This window comes from Pelodiscus sinensis, chromosome 3 (genome assembly GCF_049634645.1).
Source record: "Pelodiscus sinensis isolate JC-2024 chromosome 3, ASM4963464v1, whole genome shotgun sequence".
Classification (NCBI taxonomy): Eukaryota; Metazoa; Chordata; order Testudines; family Trionychidae; genus Pelodiscus; species Pelodiscus sinensis.
The window spans coordinates 182082041-182106755 of NC_134713.1; the positions used below are offsets into that span (position 1 = coordinate 182082041).

At 41.6% G+C, this 24715-nt stretch overlaps 1 long non-coding RNA gene across 1 annotated transcript in view; it reads left to right on the plus strand.

Moving 5' to 3' along the window:
- Nucleotides 1-2102: 2102 nt before the first annotated feature.
- Nucleotides 2103-24715, plus strand: part of LOC142827693 (uncharacterized) — a 148556-nt gene continuing 125943 nt past the window's right edge. Inside the window, exon 1 of the long non-coding RNA XR_012902405.1 lies at nucleotides 2103-2418. This is a non-coding gene — a long non-coding RNA (uncharacterized LOC142827693). The remainder of the gene's footprint in view (nucleotides 2419-24715) is intronic.

Consider the following 24715-nt stretch of genomic DNA (forward strand, 5'->3'; position numbering starts at 1 on the left):
TAGTAGGAGTATGTGTCTGATTCTGCAATTTGTTCTTATCAGTATCTCTTTTTTTGGTCTTAACTTCTAGGTGCATAACAAACTGCATTCATTCTAGTTTCACTCGACTTTTCCTTCTTCTGGAGATCATCCTATTAAAGACATTAAAGAACACCCTCCTGGACACATCCTTTTTTGAGGTTGCAACCTGTCATTTGAACTTGTTAATTGAAAGTTTCCCATCCTGTTTGTTAATAGGTAAAGTCACTTATCTGTACAGCTGGGACAATAATTGACTTTTTAGATTGGTGCCATAGGGGGAAAAAATCATTTGGATCAAACTGAATCTGAAAATTTGTGGAATTTTTGGTGAACCAGAAAAAGGCCATTTTAGATCTGTTCCAGTGTCTGGGTCTTCCAAATCCCAGGTGAGTGTCAAACCAATGAGTTACAGATTATAAGGGGGAGTGGCAGCAGTTGCTCTCCATCCACAGCCCAGCTACCACCATCATCCCCTCTTCCTCTGGCCATTTTGTTACTGACCAAAACTGTTCTTTTCAAATTTGTGAATAGTTTTGGATCCCTTGAAATTTCACTTTTCATCAATTGAAAAATTTCACTCAGCTCTACTTCTCCAAAATTTCTTTTCTTGGGATGTTACGCTATTGTAGTCATTAATGTAATTGTTTCTCTGGAAAAAAAATTCAGGTTTGTGATGAGCAAGAAACGTCTAACTCTATACAAGGAAGCCATGGTGGAATATTTAATTGTCTTCCTGGCTTGGGAAGCCTGATGGAGAGTCCTCCTGCTCTGTTGGACCACAAACATGGGCAGCTCTGCCTTAAGACAATGACTATAATCAACTCTCATGCACCAGGATTTCAAATGGTTATATGTAGAGGGCCACAATGATGCACAATTGTCCAGGAGTATTCTCAGGAGTGGAGGGTATCAGAGATAAGCCATAGTGGGAGAGGGGACAATAAAGTGGATGGAGATTCTCTGAGGTAGTACAGAGACTCCTCTTTCTAGGAGCCCAGCTAGTGGTCCAACAGATCACCCAGCTTTGGGTGAGGACATATTGGCAGGTACCTCACCTTCCTCTGCACAATGGGGCATTGTTCACTTCTTGAGATCATATAGCCATGTCTCACCTAATACACTCCCTGCCCTTGCAGAGGCTTTGAGTGCTGGTGGCCTTTGTGTCTTTCCTGTTCTCTGCCTGTGGCACACCACTGTTCCCACTCCTGAGGACTGAAATGCTTTGATCTGACTAAAGTCACCGGGCTCAATATGGAGGTGTATGGATGAAATGTAATGGCCTCTGATGGGCAGGAGGTCAGACAGCATGCTCAAATGGTCCCTTTTGGTCTCAGTCATTTCAGAGCTTTCATAGCATTTATGTCCTGTACACTGTTGTCTGTCATTTCTCTGTCCCTGTCTGAAGTGTTTATGACTATTGCACATTGTGCTCTGCTGTTTGTCTTTTTGTAAGGATGTTCAATAGCTTTAGTTTAAATTTATTATTGCCAAAAGTAATACACCCTTGAAATGGTACTGCAAGTCAGCAGAATTATACCAGGAATGACTTTGACCCCATAACTGAAAAGAAGGCTCATTTTCCATATGACCTAATTTATCCACGAGGAGGAACACACATGATCTGAGTTACTTTCTTTACAAGAACATACCCAGTGATTAATTGTCAGTCTAGCTGAGGTTCTCCATGAATTGAATCTCCAGTCCTTTAAATAAGAAACATAAGAGTGCAAACACACACTCTTCTCCTTAAATACCGGCTGCAGCTATTCTGGCATCCTCACAGTTACTCTAGTGGCATTCTTTCTGTTTTCAATTTGGATTTAAAAATGAAGCAATAACCTGATTTCTACTAGTATAAACTCTACAAAATTAAGGTTTTAAGCTGTGCTGTGGACACCGATTTCTTAGGTAGCTATCTCAAATAGATGGGAAATGAAAGGAGGAACCATGAATATATGAAATGAAATCTCTTCATATGTGAAAAATATGCCAGGATTAATTTGTAGGTCAGAAGAGCTTCACATTAGTCCTATTGATTTGGGCAGGGGAGGCTATTATTTTGCTGGCCCGATAAAGCTAGATACAAGGATTCTAGTCAAATATTGTCGTTGGTAATATTCAGAATCTCTTATGTAAGTATGTCCCAGTCACTGGTTGATAGGTCTCTCTAATAGGTTATGTCTGCTCAAATGTGTTGTTCAACAACTGCCAGTCATAACAGTCTGCTTTAACTCTCTTGTTTCTGCCTTATATACTCACAGAATCTGTGGGATTCCGCATGCCCCTCTGTACAAGGAACAATGTTTGTGTGATGCAGATTTTCTTTGATTCTCTAAAGAATTTCACAGACTCTGAGCCCATACCTGCAGGGAATTCTACTTTTCAACTCTCTCCACAGTATGTACAGCTTTCTTCTGATCTGGGTTGTTTTATAAATGAAGATTTCTAAGTACGGTATCAGAGTTTAGCAGATAGCTGTTCATTTACAAGGACTTGCTCTCAATAGAGAAGAAACTTCATTATATAATAGAGGAATATAAACATTTACAAATGGACAACGATATTAGGAAATCACAGATATGACTGAAGCTACATGGATCAATATGAAATTGTATGATACATTTTTTACTATTAGATTTCTGGAGTGTGAATGAAAAAATGATAGCTTCTTTTTTGGGTCTTTGCTCTAGCATGTTTAACTTCTACTAAGCTAGGATGTAATCTGTTTCCACAGGTTGAATTTATTGTTTTGTTGGACGAAAAGGAAATGTGAAATCTACAGAATAGTTTTCTCTGTGAGAGATCTCGTATCTTAAGTATGTTGGGGTGAAAAAGTATTTAATTAACATGGATTATTTAGGGGTAGAACCACTGTGGATTTCATTAAACAAAACAGTGAGAAGCTTTGTCATTCCAAGCTGGAAATGATGCCTAGCTAAGCCAGTAAAACAGACATCAAAGGTGTACATATGGGTTACATTTTAAAATTCTTCCAACATTTTTATAAAGTACTGTTACTAATTTTAAACGGCATTGGTAAAAATGTGACCCCTTTTTCTTTCTTGCTCTTTTTTTCTCTCTCCCTTTTATTAAAGATAAATTTCTGAGGACCAGATTCTCAGCTGGTGTAAATCACGGACTACAGTGCAGCCATGCTAATGTACACAGCTGAAGTTCTGGCCATGAGAAAGGTTTCCCCCTTCAAATTACCACCAAAGATGGGGGAAAACAGAGTATATGTGAACATTTTGGCTGTCAAATACTCATGGAATGGAACTATGATAGGAAGACAAAAATCCAGGAGTTATGGTTAGAACTGTTGAGACAATCTCATAAATTCATTTGATCCAAATGATAAATTCTATCTAGAAATTCTGTATTGAAACCATTTTGGAATGAAATGACTGACAGGAAAAGAACTTAAGACCTGAATTCTGGATAAGCAACCAGATCCTTAGCTAGTGTAAATCAGTATATTTCTATTAATTTCAGGGATCTTGACTTGAAGTCAAGGGAACTATAGTGCAGTACACCACAGGAATTTTGTCCCAAATGCTTTCACTTGCATCAATGGAGTAACTCTGATGCTTTCAATGGCATTATTTTGGATTAACAGTAGCATAAATGAAAGTAGGGTCTGGCCTTTTGTGTTTGGAGAGTGAAGATAAATGATTCATATGTAGGTTGATCCTCTCTAGTTGGGCATCCTCAGGAAACCTGACTGATGCTAAACAAGAGCATAAAACTGGACCATGGGAGGTCAATATTGTCTAGCAGCATTACCAACACTTCCGCTGCTAACTGGGCTCTTAGAAGACATTTAGGGGTAAATTAGATCTCAATAACAGCACAGAACACTGAGAGCTAGGACTGGTGGCTGTAAACAAACTTTATGGGACCATGGGAAACTTGGCCACTCCCATGATAAGTGGCTACAGACCCTCTAGATCAGGGGTTCTTAACCAGTGAGGTGCGCCTCCCTAGGGAAGGTGTGAAGGGGATACAGGGGAGGTGTGAGGTGCCTCCCAGAAAATTTATCGCAGCAAAGTATTCGCTGGCCTGAGGGAAGGTGGCTGTGGGAGGCCCGGACCAGGTCTCAGCCTCGTCAGCCAGGAGCTCTGGGCAGGCCTCTGTCTCCCTCAGAGGCTGGGCCCCGAATGAGCTTCCTGGAAGAGTTCTTATAGTCCTAGCCACGCCCCTTAGCTTCCTGACAGGTGAAGGGGCGGGGCTAGGCTGTGCATAAAATGGCTCCTAGGAAGAGGGGGGTGAACATGAAGTTCACTTTCAGGGGAGGTGTGAAAGTAAAAAGGTTAAGAACCCCTGCTCTAGATAAACACAGTGATGCAGACCTGTTGGTGGCTTTCCCAAAGCAGGTCCATGGCCCTCTTTGAGAAACACTGTTCTATGCTGAATTGGAATTTCCTGCTTCACCTTGCTGTTGTAAAAAGGTGAATTTCATGCAAATATTCACAATGATCCTGGCTTTGCAATATGAATGGCAACCAGGAGTGACATATTCTCCAAAGTATCACTTAAATGTGAATGAAGAATAAAATTAAGCTATGCCCCATGTTACGTGTCCATTATTTTATTCGGTTGTTACACCAGATTGTTCATACGTTTATCACAACCTGATTACTCCAGGCTACCCTCCCCACCTGGACCTATCCGTAAAGCGGCCTCAGCGAGACAAAGCGCTGCCTCCGTTTGCGGTACTGCACACGTGGACCGGTGGCAGGGAGGGGGGTCCGGGCCCACCCTCACTCCCAGACCCCGGCCCAGGGCCCTAACACCAGGAACAACATTCCCAGTGGCAACAGATGGGGGATTACCCCTAAACTCGCCTGTTCACGGTCTACACGACCCCACCCTGGGCCACATTCAACTCTGCCACCGGAGTTCCTTCCGGCCTTCCCCTAGGGAAACCTTCTACCACGCCACTTCCCCCGAGCCCCCATTACCTGCCGCCCTTGCTCCTTCCCCTGTCTTCTCTCCCCCTCCCGCTTTTACACGCACCGCCTTCCCCACCTCCGTGAGTGACGTCCCCCACCCCCGCTGCCCCGCCGGTTTCAGCGTCCCGCCCCCTCCCGTCGCGATGGTGACGTCAGGTGACAGCAACTGGTGGGGTGGCTGTATGCACACCTCCGTGCTCCCCAGCTGCCGCGCTGCCATGCCGTGTGGATTTGCCCCTGTCCCGAGGGTGTCCGGCGATGTTCGGCCCGCCACCGCTTGCGGCAGGTCCGCGTCTCCCTCGACCGTGTTCTGATCCCCCTGCTGGGGATAGTGACAGGATTGCCTCACCCTGCCACACCCCTGAGTTACACTAATAATGAGAGCAGAGTATCACCTGTGAAGTCAATGGAGTTACTTGAGTTACATCAGCCCAATTATATATGGAATTGAAAATGGCTCCTGTTTGTGTTCATATGTGCATAGCATGGAGGCCAAATTCTCTTCTCAATTACTCCAGTGAAACACTGTGAAGACAATGGGAATGCACTGGTATAAATATGAAGAGTGTCAAACCCTCTGTAGAACAAGGAATTTAATAGTACTGGCCTCCTGCTATAAATTCATTTACTAAAATTAATTTATGAATACATGTAATGGGCTCTGCTTCCCAATTTTTTGGGAACAGAATGTCAGTAAATAAGAGCCTGATGCAAAGTCCATTGAAATTAAATTGAGTTCATAATTAAATTAAATCATTGAGTTCAATGGATTTTGGACTGGATGCTGAGACCTAAGAGTGTAAAGTATGTCAAAAGCTAGATTCTCTCTGGCCCATTTTTCATCATTCCCGGACAGGTGCTGTCTATGTAGAAGTGAAGCACCCTTTTTAATGAGGGATGGCTAAAGAGGCACAGTGTTGTGCACAGCAGTGTGTTTCCTTTCCAGGAAGGAATTCTTAATGAGTCCATCCTTAAGGATACTGGAATATTATCCCATGCATGAGTGATTTTTAGTCCACGATTAGTTGTCTAGGTGTCTTTAGAGTTATATTGTGCTTCTTTTTTAGTGCAACAGTTTTAGCCCTGTTCTTATGATAAATGCATTTTAAGAATATAAGAAGAGTTTTACATAAATAGTTTCACCATCATGTGCTAAAAAAATTCTAAACCCAAGGGTACCTGACTGAATTACTGAGGCTATATGGAAACATGAGAAGGACTAGGAAGATTAATATTTCATATTATATTCAAAGCATTTCCTATGATCGTCCTGTTTCCTGCTCTGCTTCCTAGAGTACTTCTCTACCATCAGACTATCCTTTCCCTCCCATTTGCTGTATTAACCTTTCCCAGTGTCCCTGAGCATATGTCAGCTCCAAGTGGCATATTGAATCGGAAGTCCCAAGATGCCTACTACTGACAGTGACCTCAGCAAAACTGTAGGTAGTTCTGCTGTTATTCTGTGCAGCCAGTATATAATAATAATAATTAATAAACTAATTAATACATAAAAACACTGTTGCTATGGTCTTCTCACTATGTAGGGCAGCAAATGTATTTTCTTTCAATATATTTTGCCATTTTGCCAGGAAGTTTCTGCTCTATGGCTGATTCTCTTTGGCCAAGATTCTGTTTTAATGCCTCATGATTACTGTCAACTTTGGGTCATCTTCTTAATATGTATGTTTGGGTTTTTATGGGGAGAGAGGGAGAAGTTTGTTGTTGCCGCTGATATTTCTTTCAGGCTCTTCTAAAATCTCTTTAAGGATTTTTTTCCTCTTTCTGTTTCTCTCTTGCCATTGGCTTTAAAGAGACAGTGGGGCCAGATCAATGGAGTGATGCTGATTTTCATCAGTGGGGCATGTAGCTGAGAGCCCACAGCATCACCATTTTTGAATGTTGGAGCAGACTCTGTCTTTGACTCAGTGTATTCTGGGATAGCACTGGCTGCTTTCTTATATATTGTCATTGTTTCTTTATTCTAACCCCTTCTGTTAAAAAAATTCTGCCACAACAGATCAATAATGTAATTCAGGTGAGACACAGGGTGGAAGATGGGTCGTGTAGTTAGGGCATTGGTCTGGGATTCAAGATATAGGTTTATTTTGTGGCTCTGCCACAGACTTTCTATGTGATCTTGGGCAAGTTGCTTAGGGGAAGATGTTCAAAGGCACAAATGTCAGTTATGTGCCTTACTCCTTTTGAAAGTCAACGGGAGACAGGTCACCCAACAGACATTTCTGCCTTTGAAAATGTCCTCCTCTGGATCAAAGTTCTGATATAATTATAATTCCATCTCCTCTTTATAAATACATTGCTGTTTGCTAGGTGCTCAGATATTGCAGTGATGTGGGCTATATAATATGTGGATATTTAATCATATAGCCCAGGGGTTCTCAAACTTTATGCTACCATGACCCCCCTCTAAGTTGTTCATGACCCCCCAGGAGATTGGGACCCACAGTTTGAGAAACATGGATATAGCCCATTTGGGTGCTTTTTACCAGTAATAGATATAATTTGGTTGTTACTTCATTTGGCTTTTTTGTCACAATTGTTGCCTTCAATGGAAGTTATTTCTTTAGGCCCTGTAAATGAAGCTTGGAAAGAGATCCAACAGCTTTTCACATCCAGAGGGCAAAGTACGCAGTTTTGTCTTTAAATTCCCATCTCTCCCCTTAGGGTCAGATTCAGTCCTTTTGCAAGTGCAGTAGGAAGACATGGCTGGTTTCAAACTGGCAGTATGCTGATATCAGAGTTTGGGCCAGGTTTTTATTACATCTGAGTCTATCAGTGTAGTAATCTCAATTAAATTTTGATAAGTGTTTTGATATGAAATAAATCCAAGTTTCAATTAAATTTAATTTTTCGGCAGACAAATATTTGAACAACCAGCGGAAATAATACATTACCAAGGTAAAGTGGTTTCAGTGCTTTTAAATGCAAAAGAACTCTGTTGGGATTTTGACAGGAAATGACTGAATTTTTATATCACAGCCTACAATAGGAATATAGTTGTACATTTCTGTAGGATGAGGCGTAATTCATCAAAGAAACGAAATCAGCAGAATATACCTGGCTCTGTTTAAAGCATCTGTGTTGTCTTGCAGCACAGTCTGTTTTCTTCAAATAAAAACATATTTGTAAGTGCTGCTTTGAAAGTCTGAGCTGCTCAGTCGGAAGAGTTTAATGAGTGCTCGTTACTATCACTATTTGCACTCTAGCAGTTCTTGCTTTTCATCCTGAGTAATTTAATTAAAATTTGTGGATCTGATTTGGAAAAGATATGACCCCAGGGAATTCAGATGGGTTCTAAGTTGACTAAATCTTTGGGTGAAAGAGTCTGGCAGAGGTAAACTAACAAAATGTTGAAAAAAGTGATAGTGAGAGTCATCATATTTTATTGCAGGGACATATGAATGAAAATTCTGTTTACAATCTAAATTTGATTTTCTTGCTTTCTCAGTGAAAAAGGTTCTGATCAACTCTAACTATCTGGGGTCTATCCATATTACACAAATGGAAAAAAGAAGTTCTATTCCTCTTTTGGGCAGTGTTTGCTCTATTTGTTTCCATCCATGTGCAGAATGAATTTTGTTATGTGCATATGTGGATGTGCATCGCATGTAGAAATACATGCTGCTGACTGTTGGCACTGTGGGTGCTTTACTAATCATCTGGGTGGCATTTGAAGGTCTTGTGGGTGGGTGCCCAAGCACTCAGCTTACAGGCAACACTGGCAGCGACTACCCTTTTGTCACATATTTTTAGCACAATTGAGCCTTGGTTTGTAGGCACTGCCACAATAAATGATCACAAGAAAGGTATTTGTATGCCTGGGGAAGGGTAAAGCCTGTGTTATACAGATACACACCAGTACAGTTTATTAGAGCAGAGGTTTCCCCACAGAACTCTGGGTTCATGGGGGTGAAATGGGATCAGTGCTTTATTTATATATGGTGCAAAAACTGCTTGGGATTCCACATGGCAGCTGTTTGCCATGGAAACATCACACAAAGTTATGTACAGGAAGTGAAGAAAAAAGCCAGACCCAGTGTAAACGAAAGGGGAATTTAGGTGGGTGAAATGCAAAGAATCAACTGCAACGTGGTCAGCAACATAGGTTAATTTCTCCTCTCTATATGAAGTGGAATGGAGATCTTGAATGATTACTAATAATCAATGTGTAGATACATGTCTTGTGTCTTTAGCTCAGAAGCAGAACACTACACAGGAGGGTGGGGACCTAGGAAGGTTTTAGGCAGATGCTTTACACAGTAAAGCATATATACAGAGAGATTTTAGGGATAATGCTGTGTTAGTTCTAATAAACATCCTTCTTTAGCTTTACAATAAAGCAACACAGAAATTATTTATCATTGTCATATGACTGTCAGATCCTGGATTTTAGGTTTTATCCATGAGGGTACGTCAAAACTACATGGCTCCGTCAACGGAACCATGTAGATTTGTTTGTTCGGCAAAGGGAAATGAAGCCGCGATTTAAATAATCGCGGCTTCATTTAAATTTAAATGGCTGCCGCGCTGAGCCAACAAACAGCTGTCTGTTTTTCGGCTCAGCGCACTAGTCTGGACGCTCCCCTGCCAACATGAAAACCCTTTATTGACCTCCCCAGTAAACCTCATCCTACGAGGCATAACGGGGAGGTCAATAAAGGGCTTTCAGGTCGGCGCAGGAGCGTCCAGACTAGCGCGCTGAGCCAACAAACAACTCATCAGCTGTTTGTCGGCTCAGCATGGCAGCCATTTAAATTTAAATGAAGCTGCGATTATTTGAATCACAGCTTTATTTCCCTTTGCCGATCAGCCTAATCTACATGGCTCCATCGATGGAGCCATGTAGTTTAGACACACCCTGATGCCATCTCCAGCAGAAGTTGCTTTTGGCTAGTGTTGACTAATGTTTTTCTGGACACTGGTTTCTTTAATTCAGCAAATTGTCATCTAATAGCTAGGAAAACATATTGGATATTTTTTTCAGTGCATCCGTTAAAGTAAGTCTGCTTACCTTTTAAGTTCATGCATGGATAGACTCACTTCTGTTGGGTTTAGCAGAGTGCTGTAGGTGAGCTGACTCAGAGGAAAAGGCCTGTGTTAGAATGTTATATTGCTGTGAACCGCCTTGGACAAATTCCCTTCTGGCATACATAGGTATAGCTCCACTGAAATAGTTACATGAACTGTTCCGGTTTTGTATAAAGCAGGTCATTTAAAATCAGCCTAGTTGTTTCTTTGTCAGTCGTGTTAGCGGCACTGACAAATATAGTATAGAAAAAGGAGAAACTGATCAGTTACGCCCTAATGAGTTCCACATTGACTACAATTCATGTGTTTGTTTGTTCATGCAGAGAATGCCCGTCCTTGTGAAAGTGAGAGACTAATAGTACTGATTACAATCAAACATAAAGCAAACACCAGACTTCAGTGTGCCTGACTTCAATCAGTTGTATTAACTTCTATCCAGAACGCGGCTGCTGCAACTCATGCTGATCCTGAAGCACTGCTCTTGTTGTGGCAGCATGTTTCCCAATACATGAATGATTTTACATAATTCTGAAATGCAGAGAACTCAGGAGTGGAACGTGGCAGCTGTCCAGTATTCCATAGCAGCACAACACAAGAGTTTAGGACAAGAAGTGAAGAAAAATATTCCTACAGAAACTACGCAGGGAAATTTATATAAGCAAAATATAACTGTGCAAATGAGAACATGGTATGTGCTGTATTACATTTTGTAAACAACATGTAGATCCCAATTCTACCCACAGAATTGCATGTGTAATTCCCCTTGAACCCAGCTGGCACTGCATACATGCATCGTAGTGTTGCATATGGCACAAGGTTCATACAGAATGCTGGGATCCTTTGGTTTAAAGGCAAAACTTACATATAAGTTTAGGTGATTTGTATAAGATCAGAAGGGACCACCTTATGATCATCTAGTTTGTACTCCTCTGTAAGTCAGGCCACTAATTTTTGTATCAAACCCAAAATGATTTGTGCTTGAATTAGAGCAGTAATTTTAAACCTTTTTTCATCTGTAGCCCCTGAAAAATTTCCAAGGGAGGTGTAGAACACTCTGGAAATCTTAGACTTAGTTTGGGGGCCCCCATGGACCACCGGTGGAAAACCACTGAATTAGAATAAATCTCTAACAAAGATGCTTAATTTCAACTTAAAGACTCTAGGTGATAGAATTTATCACATCCTGTGGTCAGATGTTCCAATAGTTAATTACTCTTTTGAAAAATGCACCGTGATTTTTTCTGGATTTTCAACTTTTGTACTCTGAAAAGAAGTTATTATTAACATAAAAAGGCTATTTCCGGTTTGTATCTGGGTCATGTAAACTTTGTCAAAAACACTACATTTGTTTAGCCAACTGCTGCTAAATGAATATAAGACATTGTGCATAATAGTAATTGATACTATAAGCAAGACTATTTTAAAATAAGCATACATGTCACCATAGCACGTCAGTCACAATTGTCACTGGCCAACATTCTCAAATTTAGGTACTTAAATTTAGGATCTCAATTATTTAGGTCTAAGTCCTGCTATGAGAGCCACATGGGTTAAAATGGAAAATCTGTAAGGTAAACCTATATGGAAGTATGTCTGTCTAGAATCAGAGCTTTGGCACTAGACAGAAATTGAATAATTTTGAAAAATGTTTGACATTCACAACTCAGGTTTCCTCAGAGCCTCTGAAAATAAGGCCCTGTAAATTAGGATCCAAAATATTACTCCAAGGGAGAAGTCGGAGCCACTGACATATACAGAATTCATTTCCCTGTGGGGTTTTTTTTTTTTTTGCTTCCCCACATAAAAATTACTTTTTGGGTGGGAAGCAAAGGAAAGCCACAAAAATGGTCACACAGCTCTCTCTCACAGGATGCTTTGGATGACTGGGGAACATGGCAGAGAGATAAGTCACTTTAGGCCAGGAAGCAGGACTGGGGAACGTTTGGCTAGTGCTCTTACTCTGCACTGGGTTCAGCTGCTAGTCACAGCTGACAATGACAGGATTTTTTCCTCTCCTGCATAACATCCATGGTTGTGACGGACCCACACTCAGATTTCTCCTCTGGCTGCAAGAAGTTCTGCAAATTGCCCCCCTTCATGCACCTGCAGCTGCAGGGAGAGATATCCCTGTATGGGGAGCAGGTCCCCCATCCATCCAACCCCCATGAATCCTGACCCATTCGTACCCAGACCCTCCACCCACCCTCAAACCCACACTCAGAATCCCCTGATGAGGTCCACTCTCCCTCCATCCTGACCACTCTAATGAATCACCCACCCTCAGATTCCCCATCCCACTGAGCCTCACTCTAGCATCTGACCCCTTCACTGAGTTGCCACCACCTAGACCCCCCCACTGAGCTCTGTCTCCTTCACACCAGATTCACGTCATGCTGAGACTCAACCGCCTTTTGTTGGACCCCCATGCAGAGTCCCATTACCATTCCACACAGAACCCCTAACAAGCCCCTTTGAATCCTGATCCCTCACCGAGCCACTCGCACCCGGATTTCCCCACATAGAACCCTCTCAACCCACACCAGAGTCTCCCCACAGTACGCCCCTTCACCCTTGGATCCTGCGTGCCCACACCTGGTGGATCTGGCATAGAGGGGCCAGGCCCTGGACTGTTTCTGGGGCCAACCTAATTCTTGTGTTGTCTCAGGGTTTGGTGCAGCCTCACCCATGTCCCGGGGGATGGGGAGGGGAGCTGTACAGTGATCTTCCACCTCTGTGTATCCTGTGGCCTGTGCTCCCCACTGCCATGCTGGAATCTGCTTGTTTAGCTGGCAAAAATATTTTTTTCAGTTTTAAAAATAATTGTGTGCAGAATTTTATTTTTTATTTTTTGGCTCAGAATATCCTCTGGAGCAACATATGTTTTAAAACCCAAACTTTAGGCAGCTGTGTTGCAAAATGTGGTCAACACTGTTGAAATTGAATTCAAGAAGCCCAGATCATGATTGAAAAAGTGGTGTAAAAAGTAAACAAGGAAACATTTAATATATGAATAAGAAAAAGGAAGAATAGCTTTTCATATCCAATTTGCCAGAAGGTGAGACAATTTGTCCTTAACATCTAACCTCATTTTATACATTCCTCCCTAGCAGGGGAAAGGAAATATATTTCCAAAGTATTGTACAAAAGAATATAACGCTCATCAACTGCTAAAGAGAAACACTTGTGATCCAGGCAACATATTCAATATTTTAAATCTCTGTCACTGATAATCTTGCTTTATGTCATTCAGAGGTTTAAAGCTTCTCCCTCTGAGCAGGGATTAAATTAATAAATGCTATTCCTGTTACAGTCAGTCCTATAACTTTGATTCCCACAATGCTTTACAAAAAAGGAAAGCAAAGGCATTCACCAGAGCTAAATATTTCCTTTCTCTTTGTTATATCCAAATACTCACTTTGGATAGGAAAATCTAATAGTGACTAATGGGTAATGCTCTTGTGAATTAGCAGCAGTGCATTCAGTACCTCTTTGAACAGTGATTATAATCTGTTGGAAGGGGGAATATCAATTTAAAGGTCAAGTGCTTTCATAAAAAAGGTGATTATTCAGTATTTCATCTGTTGAACAAAAGCTTAGCGGGATTCATTGTGTGTCAGTTTCTTTTGTATATAGCATAGATGCAGAGGAATGGATTGCTTAATTATATAATTATCTGTCTTCAGGGAAGATGTCTGACCATGAACAGACGCTGTCAAATAGGTACTTTGCTTTGCTTGTGATTCTTAATCAATTACTATAATGACTACAGGTTACAAGCTGACTTGAAAAAACACACACAAAAAACATAGAAATTACGTTAACCACATTGAGCAGTTTTTTTTACTGTTGTTGCAAAGAGGTTATTGTACTTAAACTGAAAAGTAGAACACATTGCAAAGAAAGAGTCCCACTTTATGGATGTTGCCTTTTTCTCCCCTCTAATTTTTATGTCATTCATTATCCTCCCTAAAAATATTCTATTGATTGAGTATAAATGAAAAATGGCGATGGGCCAAATTGTGAATTGATGTAAGTAGGCACAGGCTGCTGCTAATGGAGTTGAACTCACTTGCTTCACAACTAAATATAACAATTAGAAGTAGAAAAAAAATGTTATGTATATTCTGCAATTTTTTTAAACAAAATCACATTTTTTTGAAGTTTTCATATTTATTGCCATCTGCTCCCAGATCCCTCCCAATACTGAAATATCAAGTCTACAGTATAACTTTTTCAGAGCTGAGTTAAATTTTCCACTCTGAATATTAATTACCAGATGAACATGTATCCTTTTTTTTTCCATTTGCAAACAGTGTTTGAGCTGATCCTGAGAATTACAAATACGTTTGGAATTTCATAAACACTTAAAATACAGTCCATTTCAGTGTTCACAAACTTCTTCCTTTCATAGTTTGCAGTTTATTATTTGGGATGAGTGATTGTTTCTGCTTAGTTATCTGGTATTAGTTCTGCCCCCGATTAGATGATAGAAACTTTGTAAGCAGGACAGTAATAAATGATGCATAGCAAATAAACTGTGAATAACTAACCACAAGCAGCAACTGTGTTTGTTTGCATACACAATTTTCTTTGTGCATGATAGGGATGTGGTATTCATACAAATGCAACTAATAAGGATCAATAAACGGTGCAAACTTAGATGAGCTCCATGACCATTAAGAGATGGAAGGATTTTTCTCCAAACACTACTTTTGCAAAAGTCAACCAGTTCTAGTGTTTTCACAAAATGATTCCAGCTGAATAGAATTTCCAATTATAAATATGTGCTTACTGCTTCCAGAGGGAATCTAATAAATATTTTGAATATCACAGGCACCATTGGAAGGGGTTATACTCTTGCACTTTCCCTTGCCTAGCTGAAAATAATTGTGTGGGGGTTTTGGGCTCCTCAAGGCTACGTCTACACTACAAGTTTTCTCAGCAAAAAATATGCAAATGAGGGACTCATTTGCAGGAGTTGCAATCTCATTTGCATATTTTCTGCCAATCCGTTTTTGCCTACGGGTTTTTGCGCAAAAGCAAGCAGTGTGGGCGTTTTCTTTTTGTGCAAAATCCCCTTTTTCTGCACGATCCTTATGCCCCAAAAAAGGAGGTTTACTGATCTTGCAGAAAAAAGGTTTTTTTGCGCAAAAAGAAAACGTTCACACTGCTTGTTTTTGTGCAAAAACCCCTAGGCAAAAATGGATCCGCAGAAAATATGCAAATAAGATCGCAACTCATGCAAATGAGTCCCTCATTTGCATATTTTTTGCCAAGAAAACTCGTAGTGTAGACATAGCCATAGACTACAGGGAATGTAGGGAATTCCGCGGGAATTCGCATATCTTCTTTCGACCATTCCCCGTAGTCTAGATGAGCCCTTTTTTTGTGTGCTTTTACAACATCGCAGATTATATCAGTTAATCTGAAACAAGAAAAAACATTGTTTTACTTTGTATTACTGTATCATCCTCCTCATTCACACCTTAAAGGTTTCTTTTTTTAATTCTTTGCATGGTGAGCAATATCACAATAAGGATAATTCACGTGATGCAAGCTGCCAAAAACCTGTGTTTGGTTTTCAGTCCCTGTAGAATGCTATTGCATAATGCTAGGTGAACATCCAAGTTTTAAACAATAGGCATTTGCTACTCTTGAGCAGTGTTGCTTTTTTCAAAGGATTTTCCTTGCTCAGCTCAGAGTGGCTGCACACATGGTAAATCTTTAACTTCAAGTGTCCTTCTGTGGTGACCAACTAAAATATTAGCAAAATAAATGTTTTATGGGAAAAACGTTGGCAGGATCCCCAACAGAAACAGGTGGTATTGGGTTATTTCAATATAATGTAATGATGCAGCCAGGTTTCCATCTGGACAGCATGTGGCTGTGTCTACGTAGAGAGTATCAAAGTATGTGAGTATGCACTAGGGATAATGGTGGTGCACAAATGTGTAGCTGGATGGCTACTTTACAAAATAATAGTCTTGGTTCTAGGTCCTCTGGGTTAAATACTTTTACTGTCAGAATTTGATTTTCTTCATAAAACATTAAAGGTGAAGCAAACCTCTGACATGCAATACCAAGCTGCGTAATTATAAGGCAGTTCCTGGAAGCCAAGTATTGTTCACATTATAGCTAGGTGTTTATTATAAAAGAGTTCATTATCCTTGGAAGCCAAGACATATTTGAGAGCATGTGCCTTGGAACAGAGGCAGTTTTAGCAAGCTTTACTGTAGTATGACTAAAAGCACCAAGCTAGCTGATCAGAATTCAGTTACAAAAAAGGAGAGGAGTTAGTGGAAACCAGTCATGTGCTAGTTAAATCTGTACCAATTGTACGTGGTGTAAATGGGTGTAGCTTTATTGACTACAGTGGAAATCATGGTGATTTACATCAGGTGGGGATTTGGCATGTATGCTCTTGTTTCAACACGGGAGAAGAGGTTTTCAGTTGAGAAATGGCCACCCTTCCCACTCCTGCATCACATGCACAGTTACAGTGATGTATTACAAGTAGGCTCAGTGCTGGAGTTTACATTTGCAGAGAGAGGCAAATTGTGACTGCAGAGGGTTTACACCAGTGTAATCGACAGCAAGATTTGGCCCTGTATATTTAGGCAAAACTCTATAAACTCTATTTGCCCTATTAGGCAACATATGGCAGGCTCAAGGGTGAGATTTGCACACACCTTTGCATGAGTGATGGTGTGGAGTGACACTATCTGGAGGGCACAATCTCTCAAGGGGTCATTTGATGGGAGGCAAATGTAGAAGAAGGAGATTCTTGCACATGGTACACAGTGCAAGATGGAGGAAAATCAGGTCCAGAGAGCCAGGGCCTAAACTGCTGTAAATCAACAGCGCTTCCTTGACTTCAATGGAGATACACTGATACATAGAAAAATCTGCCTGAGCTGTATGCATTAGACCGTTTTTTAGTAGCCCTCTGTTGATGTGTGCATTTGTGTATGTGCGTGTGTGTATATATGTGCATGTGTGTATAACATAAGTGTGTGCAATATATATAATATATATGCATGTGTAATATGGAAAAAGTCAACAGAAAATTGTGAGATATTATATTTAATATATATCTATCTATTATATAAATAGCTGCATTTATGAATTCTCCATGTCTCTTCTCCTTCTCTGGTTCACTGATGACCTGATTACAGCTGGAAACAATTCTGTTTGCCTGAGTTAAGAACCCACCCAACAGCTTAGGGTGCTGGCCAGCAGGAGTTGGCAGTTAAAGAGCAACATGTTGCTACCATTAATCGGTAGTACCACACAGAGATGCCAAGAGCCATGGAAAATGTGAGTTGTAACCAGCAGCCGCTGAGTGATGATTATAATATCATTGAACAATTTTACAATAATGGGTCTTGGACGGTTCTGGGGGAAAAAAATCTTCCCTTGCATTTCAGTGGGTACTTTAAAAAATAGTTACGACAGGAAAGAGATCATATTGTGCCAAACAGAGCCCCCCTCCCAAGCAAATTGCTATTTCTAGATCTCATTTGCTACACATATTTTGAGAGGAAACGTGCTTAAATTGAAGCTGAGAGTTTGGCCTCTTAAATGCTAACCCAGCAAAGCGCTTAAGCAGGTGTGTCACTTTAAGCTCAGGAGTAGTCTCACTTAGGCTGGTGAGTTTCCTCTTGTATTTAAAGACATGTATTTGTGTTCTATTCTGGATCAGAGTTTTAGATTATGTTACTGGCTCTGCAACAGACATGGGATAAGTCACTGACATTCTTGATGGCACCATGCACTGGGGCAAGTCATTTAACTGCTCCATGCCTCAGTTTACGCAGGGGTATTAATCACACTCAGGTGCCTCTCCTGAAGGTTGTGCCTCTGCAAATGTAAAAGAATTAAGCATTACAAGGTGCTCTGGGATCCAGGAGAGAGATGCATTTTGATAATGTCATCTTTTACCAGAATAGATTTATGGGGTTCTTTTTTTTAAGTCCTTTCCACAAACTTCAAGGATCATTATTGTTTGCACCTTTTCTGGAATATATACTACTGAACAGCAGGCAGATGGATCACTCCAGAAACTGTCTCATTCCAAATTCAGGCTTCCACCCCTCCGATCCTGTGTCCTCAATATGTGCAACATCATTCCTTTCTTTTGCAAAACAAAACAAAATGTTAGGCAATGAGGTTAGTTTGCTCCACCCAGCCCTAAACTGGGATTGTGTAGCAAACAGAGGCTGGTGTAGCTAGAGCCAAACTACTTGCAGATGGAAAAAAGCAATTTGATGTCTCTTTAATCCTCCATAGCAGCCACAAGTCAGTCATTTGTGAAAACAATCAGGCCTGTAACACATAGGGTAGGTGTCTCTGTGCAGGATGTGTCTGTGCATGGATTCTAACCCTCACAGATTGGGAATACTCACAGGGAATAGTAAAGCATGCTGACAATGAAGACTTGTGGAATCAGGCCCTGAGAATGTAACATGAAATTTAGGCTGTGAATATACCTGCCCCCAACAGAATCTGGCAATCATGGGACTATTACTGTGAATTAACCTGATCATTTGAAGCATGGAAACAATCAAGAAAGCTAAACTGACATCCTTTCTTTGGAGAACCAAAAAGAAGTGAGGGTGAACAACAAGAGCATGAATATGGTGGGGGAAGGCACAAATTGACATTTCTCCAGGAAATTAAAGATATTTTCAGTATTCGCTGTAATAAATTATCAGATAGGAGGCCACCTGAGTGCATAGATTTGAATCCCCCCCAAGCTTTCTGATATTGGACCTATGATTTCCTCCACCACACCTGCCTTAACAAAGAGAGAGAAAAACTCTTTGATCAGAATGAGGCCAGAGTGGTTACTCTCCACGCAGTGTTTGGTGGTCTGTGAGAAAAGAGCCCAATGTCTGGAAGCAATTCCAAGTGCACAGGAGATGTCACAAAAAAGTGTTAACACAGTAGGAGAGACTAAGGGCTAGGATGCAAAAAGCCTCTATGGAGCATTATAAGGGGCCAATGGGTTAGCAAGAAACCTCCCCTTTCCTGCTTACCACATTGGTCTCTTCGTTCTGGGGGAGGAAGATAAAAAGGGGTTTGCAAGAAGAGGAGGAGATACTTTGATCCAATTTATTCTCTCCATTGGCCCCTAGAGTGGAGCAGGTGGTCTGAGGGGAACCATCTGGAGGGATAGTGCAGGTTACTCCCACGGTATGTATAAGAAGCAGTTCAGACAGAAACAGTACCTCGGGGGGAACAATCTCTCTGATGCTCCTGAAGCCATGCGGCTCTATGCCCCCAACTCCGTATTTTGATCTGAAGGTGATTTTGCTGTAGCAGGGTTGAGGCCAGTCTCCTGTGGGAATGTGATCCGTTCTCACTCTCAACACATGCAGATAAGCCTGAATATGCATGAAACAGTGAGTTTAGGAAGGTTTTGTTTCTTCCCCCACCCTCCACCCTAACATGGCTGTTATAAAACTGGGGCTTAACCTGGCAAACTAGTTTTAATAGAGTTTTGTTATCAGTCCCAGGGCATTAGACAGGCAACATGGGTGAGGTAATGTCTTTTATTGGACCCGCTTCTCTTGGTGAAACAAGCTCAGACCTGAAGAAGTGCTCTGTGTGGCTCAAAAGCTTGTCTCTCACTCATATAAGTGGGTCTAATAAAAAATATTATCTCACCCATGTTGTGTCTCTAGTATTCTTAGTAGAGTGTAACATTTATACCATTGTGACTCTCAGAAGGCCTAGTTTAGCCCGTGGCCCCATTATGCTAGGTGCTATACAGATACACTGTCATCTGCAGAACTGCAGTCTCCACGGTTGTCAAGCTGATGTCTTTTGCAAATGCTTAGAAATGTCAAAGTAAACATTTAGATTGTGACATGAGCTGCAGGTACTCAGGAGAATACAGAGAACAAGAACTCCTTTTACCTTCTGGAGAATTCTGTCCCAGAGGTTTGTCACTAGGACACAATGGGCCAGATTTTCATGTGTTTCAGTATCCAAAGCTGCATATGGGTACCTGATGGTAGTTTAAGATCACTCATGCCAATTAGCCACCTAACTCCTCTAATCTGACAGATGTGCTTGAGTGGTTTTGAAAATTCTACAAGGTGCCTATCTGCATTTTTGCCTAAACACTATTGAAAATCTGTCCTCGTACCTCTTGAGTCTGATCTTAGGTTAGTACAATGTATGTACCTCTCCTCTTACTCAGCCTGGTGAATAAGGCACAAGATAGTCACAGGAGAGTATGTGATTTTGGGTGCTCAGTACCTGTTCCCAGACAGTAATGACTCCCTCACTGTCTGACTTTGTAAACTTCCCCACTTGTGTCTTGAAAGAGGTAAAGCATCTATCATGAGCTAAACTGAATTTGCAGCACTACAACTCACAGCCCTTTGTTTCGAAGAAATTGAATTACATTGGCATCAGGTTTAAAACAAAAGGAAGTATTTCTTTGCACAGTGCACAGTCAATCGGTGGAACTCCTTGCTAAAGGAAGTTGTGAAGGCCAAGAGTATAACAGGGTTCAAAAAAGAACTAGTTAAGTTCATGGACGATAGCTCCATTAATGGCCATTAGCCAAGATGGGTAGGGGTTTGTCAGAAGTGGGGAATGACCAACAGTGGATGCATCACTTAATGATTATCTGTTCTGTTTGCTCCCTCTAAATCACCTGACATTAGCCAATGTTGGATGTCAGGATACTGGACTAAATGGATGTTTGGTCTGACCCAATATGTCCATTCTTATGTTTTTATGTTCTATTTCAGTTTTACCTGGAGTGAAGAAAGACTGGGCAGATGGAATTGTTTCAAAGTAGTTCATCAACCCTAATGTTTTCAAGAAAGATTTATTTTGCTTCAGCATTTACTAAAGAGTTTAAGGTTACCCTAGCAAATGATCAAAACCTGTATTATTTGGGACTGTCATGACTTCATAGGATTTTGCAGCATGGTCTCAATTAAGTGTAAAAATCAGGGGGGCGTGTCTTTCTGTTCTTCACATTCTATGTACACAGCATCTCAAGTATTCTGGATTTGAACATAGGCCACTTTTTGAAGCTAGTATATTTGAAGCTCCTCTAAGATATGTATAGGGTACATAAATAGATCTCCTGGAAACAATATCAGGTATACTTTTGTTATATAAAATGCTAAAAAGTGCCTCTTAAAGCGCGGACAGAGGAGTATGGAAAATTATTTTTTATCTTTGAATAACATCATAAAGCTCTTTTCTCTTCTTCATTGTAACCCTTTGTGAGCATAGAAAGGCCTAATAAAAACAATCAGTATACTCTTATTTTTCTGCATGAAAAGATGAAGTCATGGCCTATGGTCAGCTCACTAGTGCTGCTAATAATAAACCACAGATAATTAACCACTGATTTATTTCTCAACGTAAGTGAAACAAATTGCTTTAACGGCTTTCGCTGAGGACCATCTAGTCAGATAGATTATATATAGGAAGTTCAAACTAAAAATTATTAGAGCTCATATTTCAGAGTGGTGGAGGTTTATGGTAGAAACAATAAGAAACTTCACAGAATGTGTCCTGCAGTCTCTTTGATGGAAAATCAGATATTAATCTGGGGAGACGTCTAATTCTCAACACAGCTGCTCCCCTGGCTCTAGAGCTCCAGTTTTAGGTTGGCAAAAAATGGAAGCATGTTTTAAAAAATTGATCATAGCTTATAATAGCAATAATCACCTCGAAATTGGTTGTTACTACAGTTAATGAACAGAGTGTTAGAGCGTAAAACACCCTCGGATTCCCCCAGGCCATTCACTGACAAGCTGGTTGTTAACTGCTGGTTGTTCAGTGTCTCTGTTTGGTGACTGTCTTTTAAAGACAGGAGGCAAAATTGTGGCATTAAATCATTGTTGGTTTTGTCTTGTGGTACACGGCAGGGAGTGTACACACTAGTGGCCACTCCCAGAGACAAAACACCGGAGGCAGACATAGCACCTGAGGGAATGCTGGGGTAGCGCACACATTGGCAGCAAATAAGACCCTCATTGTCAGAATAAGAATGCATCCAGTCCCCCTTTGCATCACCTGAGCTTAGTTGACTGGTGTGGAGAGGAGCACATGCTCATGGATCACCTCCACTACAAAATATTTTTTCTGACATATAGCATTGCCGGGGTGCTAGACTTTCCTCTCATTGCAAGCTGGGAACAGAAGGGCTGGCACTGTGCTTAAAGCAGAGGTGGGCAAACTACAGCCTGTGAGCCACCTCTGGCTCATCAGCCATTCTAATCCAGCCCTCAAGCTCCTTCTGGATTAAAGTGGGGTGTAGGTCTTGCCTTGTGCCATGCATGCCATAGCATATCCTGTCTTCAGCTCCTACACATCGGGGCAGCCAGAAGGTTCCGTACACTGCTCCTACCCCAAGCACCACCCCTACATCTTCCATTGGCTGGGAACTGCAGCCAACGGGAGTGCAGGTGTGGCACCCGCAGAGAGGAGATATGGCAGTGCTCACAGCCACCTGGCTGATGGCAGTGCTCACAGCTGCCTGGTCATGTCTCTGCATAGGAGCCAACCAGAAGAGAGACATGGCATTGCTTCTAGGAACTGCTTGAGGAGGTAACTGTAGCCCAGAGTTTGTACCCCTGAGCCATCCCCCAACTTCCTTCTCCAGCCCTAACCCCCCTCTCACCCTCTGAACCCATTGGTCCATGTCTGAAGTCCCCTTCTGCACCCCAAATCCCTCATTCCCAGCCCCATTCCAGAGCCCTCCCACCTTCTCCCCACACTCCACCCCTTTCCTCAGCCTGGAGCCCCCTCCTGCACTCTAAACTACTCATTTCTGGCTCCATCCCAGAGCCCGTCCCACAGCTTGAGCCCTCACCCCTTCCCACATCCCAAATTTAGTTTTGTGAGCATTCATATCACTCCATACAATTTTTAAACCCTAACGTGACCCTTGGGCCAAAAAGTTTACCCACCCTTGGCTAAAAAGCCCTGAAGTAAGTGAGGAAGTCAGATACAGGGAAGAAACACAAGGAGGAAGGAGTAACAAAGGAGGACCCCTGACTTGAATGAAGAAGGTAGGGCAATCAACTGGCTGTCTAAGGTGTTTGTACACAAATGCAAGAAGCCTGGGAAACAAACAGGAAGAATTAGAAGCCCTGGCCCAGTCAAAGAACTATGATTTGATAGGAGTAACGGAGATTTGGTGGGATGACTCGCATGACTGGAGCATTGTCATGGAAGGGTATAAACTGTTCAGGAAGAACAGGCGGGGGGAGACAAGGAGGAGTTGCATTTGTATAAAAGAGAGCAGTACGATTGCTCGGAGCTCCAGTATTTAGAGGGAGAAAAGACTGTTGAGAGTCTATAGGTTAAGATTAGAGGTGGAAGCAACAGGGGTGATGTTGTGGTTGGTGTCTGCTATAGACCACCAGATCAGGTGGATAAGGTAGATGAGGCTTTCTTCAGACAGCTGAGAGAAGCTTCCAGATCACAGGCTCTGGTTCTCATGGGAGACTTTAATCACCCTGACATCTGTTGGGAGACCAATACAGCAGTACACAGATAATTCAGGAAGTTTTTGGAAAATGTTGGGGATAACTTCTTGGTACAAGTGCTGAAGGAACTGACCAGGGGCCATGCACAGCTTGACCTGCTGCTCACAGACAGGGAGGAACTAGTAGGGGAAATAGAGGTGGGTGACAACATGGGAAGCAGTGATCATGAGATGGTAGATTTCAGGATCCTGACCAAAGGAAGAAAGGAGAGTAGCAAAATACACACCCTGGACTTCAGAAAAGTGGACTTTGACTCCCTCAGAGAACTGATGGGCAGGATTCCCTGGGATGCTTACATGAAGGGGAAAGAAGTCCAGGAGAGCTGGCAGTATTTTAAAGAAGCCTTATTAAAGGCACAGGAAGAAACCATCATGATGCACAGCAAGAAAAGCAAATATGGTAGGTGACCAGATGAGCTTACCGGGGACATCCTTGGTGAGCTTAAACACAAAAAGGAAGCTTACAAGAAGTGGAAACTTGGACAAATGACTAGGGAGGAATATAAATATATTGCTCCTTTATATATTGCAATTTGCTCGAGAATGCAGAGAAGTTATCAAGAAGGCGAAAGCGCAATTGGAATTGCAGCTACCAAGAGATGTGAAGGATAACAAGAAAGGTTTCTATGGGCATGTTAGCAATAAGAGGGTGATCAGAGAGGGGTGTGGGGCCTTTACTAGATGAGGGAGGTAACCTAGTGACAGATGATGTGGGAAAGGCTGAAGTACTCAATGATTTCTTTGCCTCTGTCTTCACGGACATTGTCAGCTCCCAGACAAATGCAATAGGGAATGCAGTATGGGAAGGAAATGGACAGTCCTTGGTGGGGAAAGAACAAGTTAGGAACTATTTAGAAAAGCTAAACATACACAAATCCATGAGCCCGGATTTAATGCATCCAAGGGTACTGAGGGAGTTTGCAAATGTCATTGCGGAGATTTTGGCCATTATCTTTGAAAACTCATGGAGATCGTGAGAGATCCCGGATGATTGGAAAAAGGCAAATGTGCCCATCTTTAAAAAAGGGAAGAAGGACAATCCAGGAAACTATAGACCAGTCAGCCTTACCTCAGTCCCCGGAAAAATAATGGAGGGGATCCTCAAGGAATCCATTTTGAAGCACTTGGAAGAGGGGAAAGTGATCAGGAATAATCAACATAGATTCAC